At 39.4% G+C, this 27,772-nt stretch overlaps 1 protein-coding gene across 5 annotated transcripts in view; it reads right to left on the reverse strand.

The window, feature by feature from the left end:
- The window catches only part of veph1 (ventricular zone expressed PH domain containing 1), a 150,524-nt gene extending 139,842 nt beyond the window's left edge, over positions 1 to 10,682 (reverse strand). The window contains exons 1-2 of one of the 5 annotated variants that reach the window (XM_062976704.1): positions 10,446 to 10,682; positions 1,214 to 1,350 (exon numbers count right to left, since the gene is read on the reverse strand). The gene's annotated coding sequence lies outside the window, so the exon portion shown is untranslated. The other 4 variants (XR_010004783.1, XM_062976703.1, XM_062976705.1 and 1 more) reach the window with 4 other exon arrangements.
- Between the last annotated feature and the right edge of the window lie 17,090 nt (positions 10,683 to 27,772).

Below are 27,772 nucleotides of genomic sequence, written 5' to 3' on the forward strand. Positions count from 1 at the left end.
GTGTGTTAAAGCACTGAGCTGCTGAACTTGCTGACCGAAAAGTCGCAAGTTCAAATCCTGGGAGCGGAGTGAGCGCTCGCTGTTAGCTCTAGCTTCTGCCAACCTAGCAGTTCGAAAACATGCCAATGTGAGTAGATCAATAGGCGGGAAGGTAACGGCACTCCATGCAGTCATGCCGGCCATATGACCTTGGAGGTGTCTACGGACAATGCCGGCTCTTCGGCTTAGAAATAGAGATGAGCACCAACCCCCAGAGTCAGCCATGACTGGACTTAACATCATTACCTTTACTTTAAAATCATATTAGGATTCTACTGATTTATTTATATTTTCAATTTATTAAAAAAATTATAGCCCTCGTATATTTAGATATCATCAAGCAAGATAAATAAAACAACATAAGACAGTTACAGAAACAATTTAAAACCAAACATAATATAATTTTAGAAATATGCATATATGGCTTTGATCTGCATGCTTACTTCCCAGTGCATTGCAGATGCTGTCCCACTGTTATTAATGTTAGACAGCTGCATTTATATAAATGTTGCCATGCATGTCATATGAGCAGATCATCTTCAATACACATTCCTCTGTCCATGCTTTTCAGTACCAGCATATAATCCCTGCTTCTACATTCAGAAGGCACATTCTATTCCAGATCAGTACCCACAGTGACATCTAAATTGTATCACCTGATATGTCAGCCTGAGGTTCACCTGAAATGCTATGAGAGTAAAATACTTTGCCCTGAACTACTTCCTTTCATTAGCCACAGTGACTCTGATTTAATGCCATCAATTGCCAATACAAAATATTTAAAATCTGCACAGAGTATGAGGACAAGAAATGTAGCTGTCTACAACAACATGGGCATCATATATTATTCTTTCAATGACAGAAAGGACAATCCTCTCCCTAAAACGGTTAAAAAATAATATCAAACAGTTGTCCACAAATGATTTACACCTCACAGCCGCAAGAAACATAGCCTAGGAATAAAACCTGAATGAGGCAGTTAATCAAAACCATATTGGCAGGTTGAATTCTCTGTCTGATGTAGCAAAAATGAAAGACCCCCCCCCCCCCCCAAACCATACATCATGATCTGGAAATCAATGAAGTTCAAAACAGGTGGACTTTTTAGAACTGCTAGTTTTGCTATAGAACAGAACCTTGCACAAGAATTTTTAAATGCATACCAATGCTTTACCTGTTCATGACGCCACCACAGCATTCACAGGTGCGGGCTTTTCCTTTTGGGTTTTTTTTTTCAAACTAGCAAGTGGTGGTATTTTGAGACTCGAGGCAGAGGTGCGGCACTGCCTGTTTGTTGCAAAAATCCAACATCTGAGGGCACAACAAGGGGAAAGTTATGGAATCTACTGTTAATGCAGTGAACCTGAAGCTGTTAATTACAGGGCCAAGGATGAGGAATTTGTGGAATGCAGACTAAAGCTGCCTAAAAGTTACCAAGGGCTTGATCAGGTGACCAGAAAGAGCCTAAAAGCATAGTGGCCTTATCTCTGAATGAAAGCCTCTGTTCCTAGAACAAAAAATACAAAAAAACCCCAAAACTCTGCTCAATATGAGAGCCAGTTGCTTTTAGTGAATAAAAGGGAACTCTCTGTCTGTGGAAAACTATCCTCTCTTGGGAAGAACTCTCTATGAGTTTGCAATTAAACTATGTTTACTTACTTACTTACTTATTTAAAATAGAGTAAATGAATTAAACTATTATAAAGAGAACATTTTTCATCCAAAGAATAAAACAGTTCATAAATACAAAGTGGCCCTGACGCTGATCATAAAATACCTCATAGTATCTTTGTGGGCGTGAACAATAACATTTCCACACCATGCATATGCAACTAGGAGGATCTCTGCAAAATACTTCAACTGGTTTAATCATCATTCCCTCCAACTCAGGGAATTCTGGTAACTATAGTTCTTCTCGTAGGAGAAGTGGACTCAGATCTCTGAAAGAGAGCTCTTGGTATCCTCATCATTCTATATTTTAGGCAAAGCCATGGCAACTTTTTCAAAACCAATAATTTATGCAATTTAGATACAGTCAGCCCTCCATAGCCTCCATGCACAGATTCTGTAGTCATGGTTTGAAAATGTTTTTTAAAACATCCAAAAAGCAAATCTTGATTTTGCCATTTTGTCCCTACATCCACCTATACCCAGCTACTGCACTTTTTGGGCTCATTCTCAGAGCTGCAAGATATTGCACATATATACATTTTATTGCCTTGCTCCAATTTTTGACTACGCCAACTGCCCCTGGCTATTGGTATCAGTTTCAAGTATGCTTTATTGTATTTTACATGCCTTATGATTTTATATGTTTTGAATGTATCTATGTTATTGTATTTTATTGTGTATTACTGGGCTAGGTCCCCATGTGGGCTGCCCTGAGTCCCTTCGGGGAGATGGGGTGAGATACAAAAATAAAGTTATTATTATTATTATTATTAATAATAATAATAATAATAATAATAATAATAATAATAATAATAAAATCCACAGATTATGCATCCATGGATTTTGGTAGCCATTGGGGTACTGAACCAGACCCCAGCAGACAGCAATAGCCCAGTGGAAAAGATGGGTAATCCTCATTCTCCATTAGACTGACTGTTCATTCAGACTATGCTGAAATATCCAGAAGATTTGGGTAATTTTATTTCCATTTAAGTGAGGATTGCCAGCTTTTGCTAACTGAATAGCCAACTTTTCATTTCAAAAGTGCCGGTGCCTGTTTCATATCCAAGAATGAAATGTTGTATCATGATGAGACGAAGGATGAGTTTCAAGAACAAATGGCAACACATTTTGTTTCCTTCTGTAGCTGATTACAGTACATCGATACGCCCATAATCTTCAAAAGATATTTCCCCCCAAAATTAGTGGTTGCAAGAAAATCCCACGCAAAAATTATTGTATTACCTAGATCTATTTCACTCTGCACTCCAGCATGGATTTGGATCTACGACTGCCTTGGTTGTCCTGATGAGAACCATGACCAAGAGACGGGTAGAAAGAAATAATACTACTTTATTGACTGTGCTGGATCTTTGGGCAGCATTTGCTATCATTCTGCAAAGGATTGTTCTGCATTATTTTTCAGTAGCTTCACTCCTCTAATTTGAAAGGCTGTTCTTGGTGGTATTCTGGGAGACACCTTTAAACCTGTGAAGTTTGCTTGATGTGGTCTATCAGGAATTATTCTGTGCCCCATGTGGTTCAACATTTACTTAATGAATTTCACTGGCATAAATTTGAACTTCATAATGAGTATTCCTTTTCCAGTAAATCAATGGTACTTCTTGAATGAAGAAAACTTGTTGTTCTCCTTTTTTATTATAATTATATTTACTAACTATCTTTTGTACAGAAACTTCATCCAAAGGACAATAAGTTCTTCAGCTAAGAAAAAAGAAGTTCCCAAACAGTGAAATGAAACACAACACAGAGTCACCAGATGGTTAGTTGCAGAAAATAGAAATACACAATTTATTAATTACAATTCCGTAGCCCAATCCTTTCCCAAATCCTGTCTCCATTCATGTTAATGGTTATGCTCACTTTGATTTAAGTGAAACAAAGCAGAAGCTCTGGTTCTAATCTACACAAGCTTTTCTGGATATTTTACTTAAGGCCAGTTTACATAAATGAAACTATATTTAAAGCCCAAAGTTCCATAAGGCACTTGGCATATTATATAGATGTGGGAAGGGGGTGGGGGGTAAATAATGATATTGTCCGTACCCCTAAAGTAGAAGCCAATTTTTTTGTTCAGTTCTTAAGATTCTAACATTGCAGGGTGAAATGTTAAATATCATTCACACTTAGAACCCTTACACTGGCTGTTTTTGCATACTTCTGATAGTTTTGTGTTTATTTGTGTATCTAAACTAATTCTAAATGTTCAAATGAAATTTTAAAAGTTAGTAAATGTTAGAAACTTGGAGAATGAAGGACATTTTCATTTTCAGGGTATAATTCTTATTTAAGGGTCAAATTCCTCATTTTGTTCCCATCACTGGCTACAATCCTGGTTTGAACAGGGAAAGTTCTCTTATTTTTCATTCTCAATATTGCAGAATATTTTACTTTCTTCCTAGCTCTCTAACATGTATACAATCTTTCTCATCTTGCTAGAACATTATTTGGAGAGAAATGTTTGGAGCTATATTTTTATGGCATTAGACATCTTTATTTAATTACAATACAGTTAGCAGAGTGGCCTTCGAAGGGTCTCAGCAATGTTTGCAGGTTTGTTTTTGAGTGAAACAAAAGGGAGCAGAGATTATTTTGAAAGAGCATCTTTTTCACACAGCATGTATGGTCTGCTGCAGTTCCCATGGGATCAGATGCATACAAAACACCCGACAAAACACCCATTGTTTCTTGCATGCCTCTCAGTTTCTTTCAATCAGGAACGAGCTTCTGTCCTTCATTTAAATGAAAAAGTCCATAAATGGCATACATGGGCAAAGAAAAGAGAACTATAGCAACCAGAATATTCTGAGAAGTAATTCGATAGCAAGTGATTGAGTATATATTTTATACCTTGCATTTGCAAGTTCATATCTGTCTACTTACAGTTGATACAAAAATCAATTACTGCTCTTACACTGGTGTATACATTGGAGCCCCTGGTGGCACAGTGGGTTAAACCCTTGTGCCAGCAGAACTGCTGACTTGAAGGTTGGGTTGCTGACCTGAAGGTTGCCAGTACGAATACAGGTAGAACGCAGATGAGCTCCCTTGGTCAGCTCCAGCTCCAGCTCCATGCAGGGACATGAAAGAAGCCTCCCACAAGAATGGTAAAAACATCAAAACATCCAGGTGTCCCCTGGGCAACCTCTTTGCAGACAGCCAATTCTCTCACACCAGAAGCGACTTGCAGTTTCTCAAGTCGCTTCTGACACGGAAAGAAAATTGATGTATACGGGATTCCATCTATTTGGTTTCTTATCCGCATACACCATTGTGAGATAAGGGGGACATGTGTCCTACTTTTGAAGATATGGTCTATATTTAAAGGGTCACCTAAGTGGTGGCATTGAAGATGCTCTTCAATAGTGAACTGAGCAGGCACATCTATTAGCTAGTCAGACTCTTGTCTCACAGAGTTCTGCATATTCCTATTTTAAATTAGAGGTGAACAAATTGTAGCATATAGGTCACCTTCTATAGAAAACTATGACCTGTTTGTAGAAGCTGTGAAAAGATCCTCGAGGCTCTCAATCCCTAGAGGCTGTCGCACAAGCTACCTACCAGGCCTAAACGAAGAATCACTAAATCAGCTACAAGAATATCTCAGGTTATTTCAAGAGAACCCATACAGTGATGGGACTATAGCAGCAGGCCAAAAACTATCTACAGCCTTAGCTAATGCTAAGAAAGACCGTTGGATAGAGCTGCTTGAGAACCTGGACATGTCCAAGAGTAGCCGAAAAGCCTGGCAATTGCTGAGACGCCTGGATAGTGACCCTCTGGTCAACCCTGGACACACGAACGTAACACCAGATCAGATAGCTCACCAGCTAATTCAGAATGGGAAAACCAACCGCAGCAGAATAAAGATGAAAATCAACAGGGTGCCAGAGCTTGAAACCCACCAGTTGTCTTCTCCTCTAAACCTGAAAGAACTCAAAGAAGCCATCAAGCGATGTAAGACTGGTAAAGCACCTGGCCTAGATGACCTGATGATGGAGCAAATCAAACACTTGGGGGCCAAAGCTGAAAACTGGCTTTTGAAATTCTACAATCAATGCCTGGCACACAAACAGATTCCCAGAGCATGGAGGAAAACTAAGATCATTGCAATCTTAAAACCTGGTAAAGATGCCTCTAATGCCAGGAACTATCGACCAATCTCCCTCTTATGTCATCTATATAAAGTCTATGAGAGGATGCTATTAAATCGACTAGGACCTGTTATCGAACCCAAGCTTACTGCACAACAAGCAGGTTTCAGACCAGGGAAAAACTGTACAGGTCAAATTCTTCATCTGACTGAACATATCGAGGAAGGCTATGAGCAAGGCTGCATTACGGGAACAGTTTTTGTGGACCTTACGGCAGCCTATGACACGGTGCAACATAGAAAAATGCTGCATAAAGTCTACCATATCACCCGGGACTTTGACTTTACAAAAACTGTCGAGACCCTCTTAGAAAACCGCAGCTTCTATGTGGAGTTTCAGGGCCAGAAAAGCAGATGGAGGAGGCAAAAGAATGGTTTACCCCAAGGCAGCGTTCTTGCACCAACCTTATTTAATATCTTCACGAACGATCAGCCACAACCACCACTCACAAAGAGCTTTATATATGCTGATGACCTTGGCCTCACAACACAAGTGAAAGATTTTGAAACAGTTGAAAAGCAACTCATCAATGCCTTGAAAGATCTCTCCAGCTACTACAAAGAGAACCACCTGAAGCCTAACCCTGCCAAGACACAAGTGTGTGCTTTCCACCTACGTAACCGTGAAGCCAACAGGAAACTGAAAGTTACTTGGGAAGGCCAAGAGCTCGAACACTGTTTCCATCCTAAATACCTTGGTGTCACCTTAGACCGAACACTAACATATAGGAAACACTGCATGAACACCAAGCACAAAGTAGCTGCACGCAATAACATCCTGCGGAAACTGACTGGCAGCACATGGGTTGCAGACCCACAAGTAATAAGAACCTCAGCCCTGGCCTTGTCTTTCTCAACTGCTGAGTATGCCCGTCCTGTTTGGCACAAGTCTGCCCATGCAAAGCAGGTGGACATAGCACTGAATGAAACATGCAGAATCATCACGGGATGCCTTAAACCTACACCTGTTGATAAACTCTACAAGTTAGCTGGCATTGCCCCTCCTGACGTGCGACGGGAAGTTGCTGCTAACGGTGAGAGAAAAAAGGTCGAACATTGTGAAAGCCACCCACTGCATGGCTATCACCCTCCTCCCACCAGACTCAAATCAAGGAAGGGCTTCATGAGAACCACCACTCCTCTTGAGGTTCCTCCAGCAACAGCAAGGGTGTCTCTCTGGGCAGCTAAACCTGGCAATTCAAACTGGATGGCCCCCCAAGAGGGTCTTCCTCCAGGGGCAAACCAAGAATGGGCAACTTGGAAGTCCCTGAACAGACTCAGAAGCGGAGTGGGCAGATCTAAAGACAACTTGTCAAGGTGGCACTACCTGGAGGAATCCTCCACCTTGTGTGACTGTGGAGCTGAACAAACAACTCAGCATATGTATGCTTGCCCACAATGCCCTGCCTCATGCACGGAGGCGGAGTTGTTTAAAGCTACAGACAATGCGGTTGCTGTTGCCCGCTTTTGGTCCAAAACTATTTAGTTGCTTGTGATTCCTTTTTTTTTTTAATTTCCATTATTTGAAATGTACAATGCTTTTGACACGAAATAAATAAACCCATGGATGCCTCCCAATATCTCCTGGAATCAGTAATGCATTTGCTTGTTTTGCAAAAAAATTGAATTTGTCATTCTTGGAACTCTTCAGGACTAATAGCTTAGGGTCTTCCAGAGGTTAAGGCTGAACATATTTAAACTCCAACAGCAAAACCAGAAATAACATTTGTTCATTGCCAGCTTCACTTTTCCCCATCAGTTCCACATACGTATTGCTACATGTAGTCCTACTATAGCCCATAAATATTATTAGAGCTGGAATTTTGTCTCCCAGTCCTATGGCCAAAACAGGGAATTTTTTCAGCCCAGGAGAGGAATTCCAATTTGGGAACAGTTTCAATGATCTTATTGTGGGAGTGGGCAAGCATGGCTAAGAGCTGGTATGTGCCTTTTGAGCATGGTTAATCTAGATACAGTTGAATCATTTTGATCAAGTTAATGAAAGGCCCTCTCTCCATTCCAACTGTTGCTGTCTTAGCTTCAGAGGAAGATTGAAAAAGGCAGACATAGTGCCATCTCAGCTCAGGCCACCCTCCATTCCACCTGCCAGAGCCCAGATTTTGAAGGGAGAGAAAAAGGGGCAGGCACATCTTCACCATGCCTAGGCCAAGAAGCTGATGAGAGGCCCACCTCTCCATCCCAACTACCACTGTTCTTGCTGCAAAGGAAAAGAAGAAAAGGCAATATCTGCTGGATGTAATCCCATTTTACACTGCCATTCTTTTTTTCCATTTCTGTAGGTTCTTATTTAGACTGTAAGCTTGAGGGAAGGGAACTATCAAATTAACAATTTGTAAGCCAGACTAGAAGCCTTTTTGGATGAAGAGCAGGTTATAAATACTCCAAATAAATAAATCTTTTCCCCACTCAACATGCCAACCCACCTCTATTCAATGCACACCTACCACTTACCTACCCACAACCAGAAAGTTTGACTTCATAAGAATAAAAAGTCATCCAATCTAAACAAAGTTTTCAGTTCTAGATTCCAACTTCATAACTATGATCAGGGGGAAACCAAGCTTTCAAAAACTGGGTGCTTAGTATCCATGCCATAGTACTCCTTGAACAACAAATAATAAACAAATGAATTCTCTCCACTTCATGTTTTTCCAGGAAACACAACAAAGGCTTTTAACCAGGAGTCAATGTATGTACTTTAGTTTCTTTAGTTTTCTTCCAGCTACTCTGAATTTTTCTTGTCACAGTGACTTTAAAGGTAAAAATGTAGGCTATTCAAGTGTTTTGTTATGATTTAATTTTAAACACCTTTTTATCATCAGGATTTTAATTATATCTTGTTTAAACCACGTTTTAAACCACATTGGGTCCCACTGTAGCAGAAAATCAAGATTCAAATCAAATTAAATCAAACCAAATACATAAATACATTTTCTCATTCTAAACTAGCATCTGTGAAGAAAATCAATTTCCAATGCAAAAATTATAAGCAAAATTTGTATTTGTATCTTTATGCAAATTGATCTGGAGGAAGCAATAAAAAGAAGCACTGATAGGGATAAGTAGTTTCATTTCACCGCTCTTTCTGTGGTATAAATGATAGAAACAGAAGTTGAAGCAAACACAAACAATTTTGTATCTTATTATTTCACCATTAAACAAAACTATGATATTTTCCTATAAAATTCAGTGGACCAACATAAATTGTACATAAGAGGGTTATCAATGTCTCACCAAGGAAATATGGTTCTTTGATAACCATTGCCTAAAATAAGATAATAAGAGCAGAGTTCCTGTTCCTTTGGCCACTGTGAAAGGAGGAAAGTTCACTGGTTAAAGATCCAGGAGTCCTGTCCACTTTTACATCTGATCATCCTATCATACACACTGAAAACTGAATATAACTACCCGACAACATTAAGATTCTTCAGTCCTTTAACAACTATTTAATGAGAACTGAATTACAATACAATACATGCAACCAACCCACCCAAGATTCCCTCCCCACATAATATTACTATATTTTTCATTAACTCTGTGCTCAGTTTTTCATATCATGAAAATGCTTTTCTAAGGAGCTGGAAAGTAGATTCTGCAGCACTACCAAAACTTGGATAAATAAAAAGAAAATACAGTACTAGAACCTGTTTACCTGAGTTAATTCAGTGCGAATAACTTTTTTAAATCAGAGACACTGTGCTGCTAGTCCATAGTCTCGCACACACTAACATGGAAGTATGCACTGAACAAAATGCAACATACAGCTGGGTGCTATTACTAATGTGCACAATATTTTGTATATTAGTACTCCAGTTTGTCGAAATGTCTGCTAGGCATATTACAGGTGCACTGCAAATAACTAACTTGGGCTCTCAGACTGGGAGGCAAGCTGCTAGACTTGAATGAAGCATCACTGAGAAGTTTCAACTCAGAAGAATCAGATAGTTCATTTTGGAATACCAAAATCAATTGACTGTGACTTTCAGAACCCACTGTGAGTACAATTGCACAGCACTCCCTCAATGCCCTTTGGTTCTCTCTCAGTAGCAGCCAATGAGACATCTATTAAAAGAATTGCATAACAAGACAATTATATTTTGTTTCCCCCAAATTAGGGGTGTTTAAGTAGAATATCCATATACTATAGCGAGAGAAAGGAAGCAAAAAGAAATGAAGACCAACTGAAAATTAATCTACATATACAATGAAGCACCAAGTTTCCAAAAGAACCTGCTTCTCTTTTTAGTATCCTCTCAGATTAATTTACAACATGTTCACCCCTCATATAAAATACTAGTAGTAAACACATTTATGGCATCAAGTTCACTCACAAACATCTGTAGCACATCCATATCTAATGTTCTCTATTCAAACCAGCGCAACTTCAAGGATACGTTTCACACTGCCTCAGAAATCCACTCCAGTGTTTTGACATGCAGCCATTCAAACGCGTTCCTCCCCCATGCATGCAATTAAATTATTCATTGCTGAAAAAGCTAATATGAATGCATATTGGTTTAAGTTAATAGTTATTCATTACCTCACAGAAAAGGGGACAGAAGAGAAACCCCTCTGAAAAGTATTAATAATTGAAGACAAAACAGTCAGCCTTTGGAGAAATTCGGATAAAATCCATTACAATTGTCAGAGTCCCCCGGCCAACCCCCCTGCCTCTGGTATGTGAGGCTGCTGGCTCAGAGCTCTGCCTTGTCAAACCAACCATACAGTCTATTCAGTTACCCTGGAGTTGTCATGTGGAATCAAGCAAACAAATATCTTCTCTCTATTTCCCTCTAACTTGGCTACTCAAAAACCAGATTAATTGGTTGCAAAACTTGTGGCCTGAGTAAAGATAGGGGGGCGGGGGAGGCAGGGAACAAAATTGATTTGCAAATCTGAATCACTATAGTTGTAATACTGTGGGTTTGTGGGGGTTTCTTTCCCTTCCCCAAAGTGGTTCTCCACCCAGTTAATGAATAAACTACTAGATGTAGAAAAGAATGTTGAGAAGTTAATACAAGTCATAGGCTGTCTTATCAACACACAAAAATCCACCCATACGAATAGTTTTCATAAGTACCAGAACTTCAAGGAGGAATGATATGGAAAGCCCCCAAAATGTTTTTAAGGTCTTCCACCTTATAAAACTAACAGCATTATATGGTTTTATAGAGCGCCTGATTTGATAGATAGTACTAGTGTGATCTATAAGCTTTAAAAGAGGCAGGGTCACAATGCTGGGCATCCATGGTGGTCAATGGCAGCATGGGAAAATACGTACATTAAAAATAGGACAGTGCTCTACCACTTCAAGATTAAGAGGCCCACAGTATTTTTCCCAAATACAGAAAATCAGTCATTGCAAAAAGCAGCATAGATCTGTATAACTTACACACTTAAAAACAACTATTAAAATGTAAATAGAAATATCATATATCTTACAACGGTGACCAGGTGCATACCTGTCCAATATCTGTGAATCTCTTTAGATCTCTTGCTTTTCCTTCTTGTTTCTTCATCTTTAAACTGGGTATAACTAGTATACTCTTTAAATAAAGACACCTTCATATGAAGACCTGAAACTCTTTAAAGTACAGCACATGGCCACCATTCCTGGAGACGAGGCTTCTAAATGTTCTTCACTATCCTTGTGGCTTAACAGTTTTCCTCTCTGTTTTGTCTTCTCATTTACTTCAGAAGAAGCTGTTTCTCATCCTCATAGTAAGCAACTCACTGTCATGGAGCCATAGACTTTATTGAACAGAATACAAGCAGCAGCTGAATATAGACAACTTGCATAATGATATCATGACTCTAAAAAATAACCCTAAATACAGGCTTCTCTTTTAGCCCCTAAAGGCTAAATTCAATTCCTAATCTGAACCAATATGTTTTGATATAAAAAATCAGGCACTGGTTTTGTCAGGCTGCTAAAACTGAAAATAATTGAGTTTAGTCTGAAGTGGCAAATATTGATTCCATGTAGATAAACCATGACTTAACTTAGGCTGGCTTCAACCTATTGTTTTTCTTCATTTCTTAACAAAAAAGGAATAGCTGGAGACTCCACAATAAGATCATCAGGTGAAAGAAGGGACACAGCTTTTGTACTTTTAATACATCACAGAAGTTAGGTTTTCAAGAAATGTTCTTGCCATCCAAATTTTATCTAATCAAATTCCTTTTTCTACATAACTATGAAAGATATATTAGTCCTGTCCCTTATTTCATCTGATCAGAAACTTCAGTTGTTCCAAACAGCTAAAGCCAGCTTGTGAACGGGTTAGGGACAACTCTGTTGTTGTGACAACCCCATTGGCTGCTGGTCCATCTCTGTGCACAATTCAAAGTTCTGGATTTGACCTATAAAGACCTATATGAGTTAAGACCAGGTTATTTGAAAGACTGTATCTCCATGTATGAGCCCATTACAGTTAAATTGCCTGGAGAGGGCCTTTTCTCTGTTCCACCACCTTCTCAGGTAGTTTCTGGGAGTTGAAGGCCAAAACATCTGTGGACCCACATGTTGAGAACCATTGTCTTAGAGAGACAAGAATGGCTTCATCCTTGTTCTCCTTCCATTGGCTTCTACAAACCAATGTGGTTGAGTTTTTAATGGTTTTAAGGTTTTTAAAAGTGTATGTATATATACTGAGCCTTAGTATCCAAAGGGGGTTGATTCGAAGATCCCTCATAAATACCAAAAATGTGCTCAAGTCCCTATTTAAAATGAGGCAGGGTAGCAGTACAGATGGAGAGATCTTTATCAGTCTGTTTCCACTTTTGAGCATCTTCTGCAAATGATGAAGCAGGTGTGCTAGCATTAATGCTGCTTTCCATATGCCTGTGGAAGCTGCTCACCACACTGCTATTAGTAATGCCAGCAATTGTCCCACATGTCAATTCATAAACAGACATAACTACCACTTTCCACATCCCTGTGAAAGCTGCTTACTGCCCTGTGATTGGTAACATCAATGGTACTCCTGTGCAGTTGTTTGCAAATGGATGAGCAAGCGTGTTGCTACCGTGCCAGTTGGCATGACCCTGCAGAGGATACTCACCATCCTTCAATTGGCAGCAGCACTGGAAAGGCTTTCAGTCATTCATGAATGAACAAGCAGGTGGATTATTTCCATATGTATATGGTGGAACCACATTAGACTTCTAATGATTTTAAATATTTTAATATTTCATGTTTTAGCTTATACAGTGCTTGAACTTTTCTTGATTTCGAATTGTTTTTGACCTTTTTCTTTTTTAAAATGTACTTAGCCAACTTTTATCCCATTATCAAGAGAAATACAAGATATAAATGAATAAAATAATAACAAGCTTACAATAAGGTAAGAAAACAAGTTCTCCTGCCAATTCAGATCATTATTCTCAAACTATTTTTTTTAATTCAGCTGGGCAGGTGACTTTCTGTAGAAGGAACATTTCAAAATTCTCTCACCCTATTTCCATACTGAGTACTTCCCCTCTCTCCCACAATGCCATTTTGTTTTTGTTTTTTGAAATGTGCATGTTAATTGCATTCACACAATCAACAACACACTACATTTGAATGTTGTTTACGGAATGAGTAAAATATGTAAGCAGGCTCACCACCTCTACTAAAATCAATGAGACATAAAAAAATGCTTAACTGGTTAGATGATGTCCATTTATGCTAAATATAGAAATTGTCTCCTGGCCCCATTTTTTCACAATGCCTCTTTTGTTTCCACTGCTCAGGAATTAGAATACTTGCTAGCAGACGATTTATGATAATTACTTGGTCTGTTGCATCCTTTGCCTGAACAACTAGCAAAATGGGAACAATCTGTGAGCAAGACTGCAAGGTGTGAAGATGTTCAGTAATAAATGGCTTATGGCTCTGAAGTTTTTCTTTATATCTATTGCAGAACAGAACCAATGACAGAACCAATGATAGTGTTCCATTATCCATGCGAAGGCCAAAAGGGGGAGCTAGACAGAGAAGGATAGTCCATTTTATGGGGCAAATTGGGGGGGGGGGGGGGTTGAAGGAGGAAAACTATTTCCTCCTGTTTTCCTGTTATTCCTCCCCACCCGTGTCATCATCATGGAAACAACCCTCATGTATGACATGGGTGGGTGGGTGGGTAGGTAGGTGGGTGGGTGGGTGGGTGGGGGGAAATAACCAGCAAAAATGGAAGAAATAGTTTTCCTCCTTCAACCCCCCCCCCCCCCCCCCTATAAAATGGAGTATCCTTCTTTGTGTAGCACCCCCTTTTGGCCTCCACCTGAATAATGAAACAGTACCAAACCAATAAATCTGTTTTAGTACACACATCAGTTACTATAGTCTTTGCACAATAAGCATAAAATATTTGAACAATTGTTTTGTGGTGAACGTGCCATTTCTTGTGACTTGTGCCAGACCACACGCATAAGATTCTGCCACTGGCACCACAATGTGGTGTGTTGCCATTTATTTGGCATTTTCCTTATTACATAGGCATTTCCAACTACTATACCATTGCCACAGTTACTATAACTCTCTGCCATTGGTAGGTGTATCCTGGAATGAGACAAAACATTGGAAGATCTTGTTTGTTGAAAAGGTTTTTTTAAAAAAAACCAGTATTGGTATATTCAATGCATCTTTTCTTCAATGATTATAAATTTTAATAATACATATTATTTTATGACTTATTGTTAAAATATTACACAGGATAGAGTTCTAACCCCTTACACAATGGCCATCAGTTCCCATTCTCCTGCCAATACTGACTCAAGTTAATGCATACGAATGGGATGTTTCTCCATAGTCAGCCTTGATTCTGACTTAGGGCCTGTCTACACAAACCAAATAAATTATACTCACTTGGTAAATGCCTTGTTTCTGACAAACAATGTATAACCCTTTTGGCAGTGGAAATGCTTCTTTCAGGTTTTAATGTAATACAACAAGATTCACTTTTATTTCTGTAGTTCCCAGAAAATCCGGTTTGTTGCTGTGTATTGCTACATGTGTACAATGTGGTAAATTGTGGTGACCTTGAGGGAATGAGGTGAAACAGGTTGCTGGGATGGCAAGCATCTCCCTTTATGTTTAGATGTGCACTGCTGCTATATGTTTTCTGATATTAAAGATCCCTGTAATTTGTATGAATATAGGCAATCCCCACATTATGAACAAGATAGGTTCTGTAGGTTTGTTCTTAGGTTGAATTTGTTTGTAAGTCTATTTTAGCTTTGAATAACACAAGAAAGGGTTAACTCCCCTGTGGTATTCTTTTTTTTTCCTGGCTGTGCCCATTCAGAAGATTTCACATTCTGTCCCTGTGACTTTTAAAAAAATATTTGGCTTGTTATGGAAACAAAGATTGGTGAGAAAAAGCTTCAGAGGAGACACTTTTCCCCTATGATAACTATTCCTGGAGTGAATTTTCCTTCCTAGGTGTAGATTTCCCTCACTTCCTGTTATCTTGCCCATATGCTTAACTATTAAGTTGTTTGTAAGTCAAATGTTTGTAACTTGGAGTCTGCCTGTACCGAAATCCTTGCTCAGAGCTAAGTAACAGTAAGACTAAGTAACACTCCTCTGCTAAGTAACAGAATAGTCACAGCAGGCCTGAGAGCTGGCAGTGGAAATTGGGTCCCAGAGCACCAGTGATGGCTCTGAGACAGCCCTATAGGATAGGAGCTGGAAGAGTGGAGCACACTGCAGGACAAGGAGTCACCTTAAGCAAGAGGGGAAAGAGTACTTAAAGGTAAAGGTTTTCCCCTGAAGTTAAGTCCAGTTGTGACCGACTCTGGGGGTTGGTGCTCATATGCATTTCTAAGCCAAAGAGCTGGCGTTGTCCGTAGACACCTCCAAGGTCATGTGACCAGCATGACTGCATGGAGCACCATTACCTTCTCGCTGGAGCAGTACCTATTTATCTACTCACATTTGCATGTTTTCAAACTGCTAGGTTGGCAGGAGCTGGGGCTAACTGCGGGCCCTCATTCCGCTCCCGGGATTTGAACCTGGGACCTTTTGGTCCGCAAGTTCAGCAGCTTAGTGCTTTAACACACTGTGCCACTAGGGGTCCCTCGAAAGAGTACTTATTTCTTGGTAAACTACTTTAACGGGTGCTAATTTGAATTTGGGATATGGACATCTGTACAATTTCAGTTCAGTGTATAATAGGTAGATGTATCACTAATAGGGTAAATTCAGGGAAGCTCCAGGGCTGAATAATCGGAAATACAACTGGATCTGGGGAGGGGGGAACCCTAGGAAAGTCTTCTTTTTGATCTAGCACTTGACACTACTGTTCCAGCACCTCCCTCACTCCCAGGACCACTTTTCTTATAAGGGCTACACCAGAAAATGTGGAAACAGTAATAGCATCCACTCAGCAATCACCAAGGCTCATAAGCATGCCTTGGTACTCAGGATATCAAGCTGGAATTTGAGAAGGATTCTGCATGCCAATCTAAAACTACGATTTTTAAAAAGGTAAAGGTTTCCCCTGACGTTAAGTCCAGTCATGTCTGACTCTGGGGGCTGGTGCTCATCTCCATTTCTAAGCCGAAGAGCTGGCGTTGTCTGTAGACACCTCCAAGGTCATGTGGCTGGCATGACTGCATGGAGCACCGTTACCTTCCCGCCGGAGCGGTACCTATTGATCTACTCACATTGGCAGGTTTTCGAACTGCTAGGTTGGCAGGAGCTGGAGCTAACAGCGGCCGCTCCCGCCGCTCCCGGGGTTTGAATCTGGGACCTTTCGGTCTCCAGCTCAGTGCTTTAACGCACTTTGCCACCGGATATGATTTTTACAACTCATTAAAACAAAACTGTTTTATGTACTTTTCAGAAATATTTACATTGTTTTTTCTAGAAAGCTTCATTCATTTTTATAACCCTTTCAAATGTGGGAGATCTTTATGCCCCTATACCTACAAAGCTAAAACTCTTGTTATTTCCCTTTTTGAATCCTTTAACAAATGTGCACTCAGGTATGAGCTGTCATTATTACTGAGATACAATGATGCATCAAATCACATATTTTTATTTGCATGGGGCACAAAAACTGTTTTAATTCCTTCTGTTTTTTAAATAATCATTTAATTCATCAAATGTTCTGATATTTTAGCCACAATATTGTAATACGGTCTGGGATGGGTGGTGGCCCATAAGGGTGATACCATAAGTTATTGCACTGGAGGAAACCAACTGTAGTGATACTACTGATTCTTGCATAAAGCTTCCTCTGCTTTCCCTTCTTCTGTAAGTTCACGTCTAGTCCCCTATCTATCCTTCCTTAATCCTCAGCCTTTCCCTTCTTTTCAGTTCTTCTTTTCAGTTCTAACTCTAGTTTGATTATCTCATTTACAGCTTTGGACATTGTCTTTTATGCCTCCCGGGAACCTTCGCCTCCTAAACATGCAATTGAATTTGTGAATCCCAACATTAAAAGGCTACAACATCAGCTCCACACTCCCCAGTAAATCAGTTTCCATGGAATGTTAGCCGTTGCCCAACTAGTTTTGTAGAATTTGAATCCTCTCTAACTGTACAAGTAGTGAAACTAAAACTGGCCTTTTCAGGTGGCTCTGACACAACCAGAAGTGATATCACATCCCTTCACGTTTTATTTGTAGCCAGTTTGGAGACACTAACTTTTTCTGTTACTTGGGTTTTCAGAAGGGGGTTAAAACCATAACATTTGTAGTAATCTGTGGACCAAATATTTCCCATTACTTATGATCTGGAGATTTTGAGTGATCTTCTGAGAATGTAAAATAGAGTCCCAGTAGTCACATAAATCCTACAGGCCACACTGTCCCCACTCTTAGTTTGCCTCTATCAGTGCTTTTCTATAAACAGTAAAAATCAGCATTATATACACCTAATACAGTCAGTCATCCACATTCCCATAGTCGGGCATAGGACCCCTTTGACGGTGGAGGGGGATTTGTTATATGTTTACTTCTCTAGGAATTTCTAGGTCTTCCAGCATGACTCTATGTTCAAGTTAAAGTGGAATAATAGTGCTTATATAGTGTGACAACACCCTTATTCTCCTCTCTATGTAAAAGTCAGAATTCTGTGTCTCTTGGAAAGGTATTCTGATTCTTTTATCATTTTGACTTCAACAGGAATAGCCTAATTAAGTCTATTGCAGTAAAAACAACAAAATGTTCTACTGTGCCCTGAAATCTCTCAACTTAAATGTGGAATAATGGAAAATGAAAGACCACAGATTGTTATATTTGGGGTAATACTTCCAAGGTGCTGCTGTTTTTGTTGCAGCCAAAACTGGTAAAGAATGTTTTACTTGGCATAAGTTTTCATGGACTGCTGCCTGCTTAATCAACTGCACATTTTTATCCCCTCTGAATAAATACACTTACCACATGAAATACAATTATCACATTAGCTTGAGCTGCTTGGCCGATACATTTCGTTTTATTTGGTTTTCAGTATTTTCAAGAAATTATGCTAAGCTGACACAACTAGAGGGGAAAGGATGTAAAAAATGTCTTCCTTGAAGGGAGTCTCAAATGAAAAGGCCCCACTGAAGGAATAATCAAGTGCTAAGCGATTTGCGGAAGAATTTGTGGTATACATATATGTGAGTGCTTCGTGCAAAACACTGTTTCTGTGCAAACATTTGGGGCCGGGGGAGACCAACTAAATTTACAGTCCTGAAACAAAGGGGGGAAATTTTTAAAGGATCAAACTCTCTTGTAGGCTCCTCCAATAGGAAAAGACTTTAAAAAATCTACATGTATGTAGTTTTTGTGTGTGTCATTCCTGTGAATGTATAAATTTGGCTGAACATAACAGAGAAGAAAGTGCAACATGTATGTAGCAAATTAATAGTAACATATCATACTTTCTTTTCTGTTGTGTTCAGCCAAATTTATAGTAGAAACATTCACAGGGAATTCTGTAAAAATGTATAGATTGATGACGAATTACATTTCTTAGTTTCTTGTGATTCTGAAATGACTTGAGGTGATATATAATACAGAAACATTTCGGAAAACATTTAAAAATACAAATTAAACATTCTAATTTTAAAATACCATTTTCACCTGCAATTGAAGTATGATTCAGAAGTCCACCACATGACTGTGTGTAAGATATATGTATCTGATGCTAACAGATAATGGGGAAAATATTTTCCCCAATGTATTGGTATGTAATAATCTCATATGTTAGAAAATGTTACAACGGTAGAAGTAACAAATTTAGCTGCTGGTGTTTCTCATTACTATTGCAAAGCATGACAACTGCTATTAATGGATAGCCTGGAAATTTAACTAGTCATCTGTCTTCTAGTTGGAAGATCAAGTTACATATTTTAATTATCAACCTGCATGGATTGCTAATTGAGCTGCATATTTTATTGGCCAGGAGAAATGTCTTTTTATGTCACGGCTGTTACCAATCCAGGGAGCTTTGCTAATTGAGTTGCATACTTGATGAACTCTGGAGCACTTTGGACTAATTGAAGTGAACTTCATAACTCAGCTGCTGAGAGCCTAGGTGCTGCTTTGAATTCACTGAAGTATGAGAAGTGGTTGGACTTGTGTCATTTGAGATATATACTTAGTACCTGACCAGTCCTGCTACATTCTTCACTAGAGTGTTACAGACTCTTCTGAATGCCTTTAAAAAAGCTTTAGAGATCATAATAAGAACCCCCTACCTTGAACAAATACTTCCAAGTATTTTAAAGGTAGTCTACTTTTTCTGTAATAAAGAGTGCTTGAAGATCTTTGATATTGGTATTCCAAATATTAAAAGCAGTTGGCTGGAGATGAGTCCATGCTTTGTACTTAAAAGGTTCCAGTTTCCATCCCTACTAGCTCTCCTTAAAAGAATCTGATAGCAGGTTAAGGGAAAGATTGCATCCTAGAGTGCATCTCTACACTGTAGAAATAATGGAATTTGACACCAACTCCCATGGCCCAGTGCTAAGGAATCATGGGAGTTGCAGTTTTACAAAGTTTTTGCCGTCTTCGCTATATAGTACTGGTGCCTCACCAAACAGATCCCAGAAGATACTGAAGCAGATGGACAAATATCTTTATTTGATACAAGTTGGCTTCTACATTCCTATGACTCCTACGCATTTTGGCCAACTACACTGGGGGGAAAGTTTAAGAAGTGATTAAGCTAAACTTCTCTCTTAACTGAGGCAATTGTCCTGGTCAGCTCTGACAGCGAGGATGAGTGATTGAAGTAGCAGACCAACAGCTTTCAGCAGCCTGCACAGCACAGTGTAATATAGGCATGGCCAAACTTTGGCCCTCCAGGTGTTTTGGACTTCAACTCCCACAATTCCTAACCACTGATAGGCTATTAGGAATTGTGGGAGCTGAAGTCCAAAACACCTGGAGGACCAAAGTTTGCCCATGCCTGCTGTAGTAGCTGCAGAATGAGAACCTTTAGCAGTAGCTACATGATCCTAACAGGAGGAGCAATCAGAAGCCAGTACTTCAGGACAGGCTGCGGAAGAGTTAACTGCTCCTTCTCATGTGAAATTTCGCAGAGAGCAAGCTCAGTTATGCAGGTCTGGCAGATTAGCTGAGAAACAGGCTATTCACAAGCAACACCTGTGGCCTTATCATAAAAGACTCTTGAGTTTGCAGTCTTGTTGCTGGAGGCAACGTCTTGCTGGAAGGTGTTATCGTGAACTCGTTGTGTGACTGGCTTTATGAATCCTGGACCAGAACTGGCCTCTATGAACCCTGGACCAGAACTGGATTAGTTATACTGTTACTTACTGGTTTGTTTGACCTTAGAATGTGGACGCTGGTGTTATGGATTTAGGCTTTGATTCAAGAACTCCACATGGATGACCTTTGGACTTGGATATTGGTTATCAGTGTTTGAACATGAATGAGACACATCACAATAGCAATACAGAGAGCATATCAATGAAAAAAGTAGCACTACTTCAAAATGAAATTTCTATCTTTTCTAAATATGGCCATTTTCAAATTTTGCCCTGCCAATTTTACTTAGGGTCAATATTATGACACTGTATTTCTCAAAGTATCGATATGTAAAACAATAATGCTATTGATGAACTTGCAAAATACAATCATTTAAAGTCGGAAAACCTCTGGCCTTTCAGACCATGACAGAATGTTCAGAGGCAATTGGAGTCTAGTGCAACAACGTCTGAAGGTCCAAAAGATCCCCATCCTAGGGCTATAATGAACAAATAATATGAATATATATATCAGTTTGCAGTATTTGCGAGTGACTTATGAATCAACTATAAAAACCTACCATCATATTTTAGTTGATGTGAAATAGAGACCTACCATGCTATTTTAATCAAGATAAGCTTCACTTCTGAGACAAAATCTCTAGATCAGTGGTTCTCAATCTGTGGGTCCCCAGGTGTTTTGGCCTACAACTCTCAGAAATCTCAGCCAGTTTACCAGCTGTTAGGATTTCTGGGAGTTGAAGGCCAAAACATCTGGGGACCCACAGGCTGAGAACCACTGCTTTAGATAAAGTTTTTGTTTTCCCTCCCTGAAGTAACAAATTATCCCATAAGCAAGCGATGGCTATTAGAAATGGAAGATCTTTGGATCCTAGCCATTAAAGTCCTCCCTGCTGTCTTAACCTTATGTGTCATTACTCTGCTACTCAATAGAAACCATGTTAGTTCAATATTATCTTCTGAGAAAGGGACTGTTATTTTAAAATGATACACTGCAACCAGCAAGGACCTGACCCAAAATAAGGCTTGCTAAACTTCTACAATATATTGTAGAGGATCAATTTTTTCTCATAAGTTTCAAAAAAATTAAACCAATAATCTCTATTATATAACTCAACAGATGGTCCTTTGCTTTCACAATATAACTCAGTATTGCTGTCCCCAAGGTTTGAATTTATCAAGTGCCCAAACATACACATTGCATAAAAATTGAGAAATAGAAAATTGAGTACTGGCCTTTGAGGCCCAGTTCTGTAGTAAAAACGATTGAATTTTGCCATCAAGTACATTAGGGAGAAAGATCGCAAAATGGAGATAAATCAGATTAACACTTTAAGAGATAAATGGCATTCCAACCAAGCCTAATCTTACTCTTGAAATGTGCAAACTCATCATAAGCCCTTATTGTATATCAAAATGCAACACAATGACTTAGAAGGCAGTACAGGGTACCTTTGGTAATTCTTTAATTGTATTAGGGATTGTCTACACTGACAAACTTCATGAAATAGTTGAGGCTATTAGTATTTTTAGATCTGAGAAATGGCATTCCAGAGCCTAGGCAGTAGGACTCCATCTCACTGTTTTTTTTTCTTCCCTGTTATTTACTATTTTCTAGTTATTGTTTTGCATTTTGTTTTCTCCACTTAAGTGATATGAAAGGGTAATAGGCAAATTCAGACTATTTAATATGATTGCTATGAGCTATATCTCCAGCTTCCAGGTTTAGAGATAGCATGGTTACGGTGAATATCACCTGGTAGAGAAGGCTGTTGTCTTCATTCCTTGCTGGATTGCTTTCCAGTTATTTGATTAGCAGTTATTGGGAAAAGGGTGAGATGAAGCACTGCTTTGCTCTAGCATTCCAATCACTTTAATAAAAAGATACAAAAACAGAAGATTTTTGAGATAGTTTGATCATAGTGTTCTGACAGGTTCATGGAGAAAGATAGAGCCTTTCAAATAACCTGGACCCAAGCCATATAGGGCTTTATAAGTCAAAATCAGCACTTTGAACTGTGACCGGAAATGGGATAGCAGCCAATGGAGGTGTTGTAAAAGGGAAGTTCTGTGCTCTCTATAACCCACCCCAATTAATCCTCTTTTTGGATCTAATGAATTTTGAAGTAATGGAAATTTAGCAATCCTAAATAGAGATCTGGCCCACAGCCTTACCTAGCCAATGCAGAACTACCTACTGTTTGAGTATTGAGCAGAGAATGTTTGAGGATCGGGACATTCATAGGGATACCAAGGTGCTTGTTTATAAAGCTATTGTCCTCCCAACCCTGTTATATGCCTGTGAAACGTGGACTGTATCTACAGACTTCACACTCAACTCCTGGAACGATTCCATCAGCGTTGCTTCCGAAAAATCCTGCAAATTTCTTGAGAAGACAGGCGGACCAATGTCAGTGTGCTGGAAGAAGCAAAGACCACAAGCACTGAAGCAATGCTCCTACGCCATCAACTCCGCTGGACAAGCCACTTTGTCCAAATGCTCGATCATCGTCTCCCAAAGCAGTTGCTCCACTCCCAACTCAAGAATGGAAAATAGAATGTTGGTGGACAGGAAAAGAGATTTAAAGATGGGCTCAAAGCTAACCTTAAAAACTGTGGCATAGACACTGAGAATTGGGGAAGCCCTGGCCCTTGAGTGCTCTAACTGGAGGTCAGCTGTGGCCAGCAGTGCTGTGGAATGAATGGAGGGCGAAAGGGAGAAATGTGCCAAGAGGAAAGTACATCAAGCCAACCCTTACCGGGACCACCTTCCACCTGGAAATCGATGCCCTCACTGTGGAAGAACATGCAGGTCAAGAACATGCAGCATCACCTACACATCCACTGCCAAGGCACTAAAGTTGGAAGGCCATCATACTTGGATAGTGAGGGATCGCCTAAGTAAGTACCTACTGTTTAACTGTAAGTAACAACTGAGTCTTTGACCAGGAGAATGTGTCCCTCATGTCTAGATTTGTTCATATTTATTGTCCCTCTTTTGAACCCAAACACACCATGTTTGGAATTACAAAACAGCTAGTTGAAGCATTATCATAATACCCTCAATTGAATCCAGTTGTGTGATCCTTTCTTTCAGTACAACACAACCACCAGTTTCATGATTCCAATCACGTAAGCAGGCAGCATTCTAAGGCGAAAAACATTTATTTAAAATACATTTAAATATGTTCATGTCACATCATTCTTGGTAAATGACAACAGAGGACTACCGTCCCTTGTTAGAGACATGCACATTATTCATCTTGCTTTGCTAAACCAACTGATTGGATCATTTATCCCTTTTGCTGAATTCTGTTTACAGTTTTTGTCATTTGATTCTGAATAGCAAAGGGACACAAATGTCTCTTGCATTGCTGGGGCCTTCTGATCTTACACAGCAACAATATTTGACCCCCTTCTCCTCTCGGTATGCGTGCATATGCTTATTGGCCAACTGCAGGTAATACTTCATATAGCAGGGAAAGAAGGCTCCGGCTCGCAAAAGGTTATGTTGCAAGATATAAAACAAGACTTTGCAGTTGATGTGTGGTTTAAAATGCTATAAATAAATAAACATGTCTTCAAAGCACCACAATACTGTTTGATACCAAAGACTGGCATTAATAAAATTATGAAAGTCTTTATGCAGAGAAAAGGTGGGAGGGAGGGAGATGGATGGAAATCCCTATTTAATTCACAAAGTTAGCTCCTTGTGTAATTGCATGTGTACCATTTAGTAAGGCACATGTTTGCCAGAGAAGACAACACAGGTGAGGATCGAACAAATTACAGTGTCAAAGAAATCTAGTCCTGTCAAAGAGAACACTAAGCACTTGACTGCATAATTAAACTAGAGCCATTTGGGTCCCTCAAAAAAACCACATTCATTTTTCAGATTACAGAATTCCTTGGCAAAGTCAAGCCCATCATAACACAACTAAGAACTCTCATGTTTCAATTCTTGAATTTGCTTGATAACTTCTGTTCCCTTAAATACTATATCTCTGTATATGTAATGCTCCTCACAGAGACAAATGTTACATTGTGCTGCAAGTCACTGCTACTCAAAGTGATCTTCCCTGGATCAGTGCTGGTGCATGAGACATCAGCTGCAGAGAATTTTCAGACACAAATCAACCGCTCTAGCCAATGGGCAGATATATGGAACTGGTCCCTAGAAGAATAAAGGAAAATTGTCCACCCCCATCCCCTGTCAGATACCCTGAGGCTGGATCTACACTGCCATATAATCAGAGGCGGTCCAACCATAAGGCGAAATAGGCATTTGCCTGTGGCGCCATCGTCCCGGGGGCACCATCGTCCTGGGAGGAGGGCACCACTCTCCACCTCCTTCTCTTTCGGGCCTTCCAGCGGCCGCGCTGGGCCTTCCGGCCAGCGCAGACCCACCTTCGCACCACGCAAGTCCACCTTTGGGGCCTTCAGAGATTGTGAGGTCTGTAGGAACTTGCAAGCTAGGTATGTGGGGTTTATATATCTGTAGAAGGTCCAGGGTGGGAGAAAGAACTTTTCTTTGAAGCAGGTGTGAATGTTGTAATTAATCACCTTGATTAGCATTTATTGGCCCTGTGGCTTCAAGGCCTGGCTTCTTCTTGCCTGGGAGAATCTTTTTTTGGGAGGAGTTAGCTGTCCCTGATTGTTTACTGTCTGGATTTCTTCTGTTTTCAGAGTGTTGTTCTTTATTTATTGTCCTGATTTTAGAGGGTTTTTTTTTAATACTGAGGGCTATCTGGGTTATCTAAGTCCACACTGCCCTCTATCCCTGTTCAATGTTTAGTGCTAAATTTGCAAATATAGTAATTCCTACATAACATTACCATGTATTGAACTGCTTTTTCTATTGATTTGTTGTAAAACATGATGTTTTGGTGCTTAATTTTTAAAATCATAATGTAATTTGATGTTTTATAGGCTTTTCCTTTATACTTCCTTATTATCCAACATTTTCGCTTATCCAACGCTTTTATTTTTCAGTGATTGGTTTGGGGGGGCGCCAAAATTCTGTTCGCCTACACTTGAAAAATACCTAGGGCCGGCTCTGCATATAATCCAGTTTCAGAATCCATATTAAAGGCTTTAAACTGGGTTATATTAGTCTACAGGGGCCGTGATGGTGCAGCAGATTAAAGCACTAAGCTGCAGAACTTGCTGACCAGAAGGTCAGCAGTTCGAATCTGCAAGACAGGGTGAGCTCCCATTGTTAGCCCCAGCTTCTGCCAACCTAGCAGTTCAAAAACATCCAAATGTGAGTAGATAAATAGGTACTGCTCCGGTGGGAAGATAACAGGGGGCTGGCTGCATGATCCAGGAGGTGTCTATGGACAGTACCAGCTTTTTGGCTTGGAAATGGAAATGAGCACCAACTCCCAGAGTTGGACTCGACTAGACTTAATGTCAAGGGGACTTGACTTAATGTCAAGTCTACACTGCCATATAATCCAGCTCAATGCAGTTAACCTTTATTCAGAAACTGGATTATACTGCAATGTAGATGCAAGTAGCCCAAGTAGCACTGTTGCAGGTAATCACTAATTTAAGTAACGACCTCCACCACGATAGAGCGCACGCTTTATCATTATTCTCAATACATCTTTGCCAATGTCATTGGTTTTACGGACTGGATGACAAGTAATTGAACCATATAGTAAATTCTCATTTGTTACAGTGGGGTCAGGCCTGATTCAAAATAATGTCATCCAGTAAATCTATCTCAGCTTCCCAGAAAATCTATATCTGTCTAGCAAGCCATTTAACATTGGTTTTCAGTGTATTTGCCCTCCCCTGCATGCACTTTCTCGAGTTCATTCAGCAATATTATAGTTGCTGCCATGGAATGATGCACCACATAAAATCATGGAAATTAATATGTGACTTTAAAAATGATAAGTATTTGGGAAAAGAGACATTGCAAGTATCTGATCCCAAACAAATGAAACTAATAAGTATGTGTCCTCACACAGCTTACAAGACTTTAAACACCACTCTATATGCCTCACTGAATTTAGTTGGACTTACTTTTGAGTACGAATATATCAAACTGGGATATGCAAGCATTACTAGACCATATTTATTCAATCCAACAACCAGTATGCCATTCCACATGCTTCATTATATTCTTGTATAACAGGACAACATAATAACAGCATTATCAGTTATTGTTTTTCACAGCTTTCCCCATTTTAAAGTTTGTTTGTTTTTTGGAAATCATGGCATTGTTTTAGATTAATGATGGTGGAAACAAGACTTTTGAGAAACTGAGAAAATTAAGCCAATTCCAAATCCTCACTCTTCAATTTAAAACTTATGTTGTTTATATATGCCATCTATATCCCCTTGATCATAAAAGCATTTCTGTTTTCCTCGAGGTATTGCTATAATTCTAGAGATTGTGGATCTAAAACTAGTCACCACACAGGACAAAGTGTTTTGTTTTGTTTTTCAAAATGGCAGCTGCTTCTCCGTTGCTTGAAGTTTTACAATAAATCACAGCAAAGATAGATTCGTGGGGGAACTGTATATTAAGCAATTAGTGGTGTGTGTAAAATGTCATTTATCACACGATGCTGCCATTCATCACAGCGATGCATCATGACCAATGAATAAAGTATGTTGACAGAGCAGATGTCCAGCAGAGGGCAGCTGTGCAAAATGCAAAGCTCTCCTTTGATATCAGATGATCTTACTTCATCTCATAACACAAAGTAATATATTCCATTATGATTACTTCCCAGCATAACATTTCCTTAATCATAAAACATATGAGCAGCTTCCCCTATGTATTTTACACAAGCATATTCATATCTTTAAAAAATGTAATAGCTACAGGACTGGGTTAGTAGGAGATTAATAAATGTAAATAATAAATACCAAAATAAATAATGTTTGTTGCATGCATGTTGACAACTGGATGTTTAGCTTAAAGCAGCCAAACCAATGAATATTTACTTTTAAATGGGAACTTTTATAAAAAGAAGCTTTAAATGTTCTATGCACAACAAAACAGAATTACAATAGGTTGCTGTGAGTTTTCCGGGTTGTATGGCCATGTTCCAGAAGCATTCTCTCCTGATGCTTCACCCACATCTATGGCAGGCATCCTCAGATTGTGAGGACTTCACCTCTGAGGATCCCTGCCATAGAT

The sequence above is a fragment of the Anolis carolinensis genome, chromosome 3 (genome assembly GCF_035594765.1).
Source record: "Anolis carolinensis isolate JA03-04 chromosome 3, rAnoCar3.1.pri, whole genome shotgun sequence".
Lineage (NCBI taxonomy): Eukaryota > Metazoa > Chordata > Lepidosauria > Squamata > Dactyloidae > Anolis > Anolis carolinensis.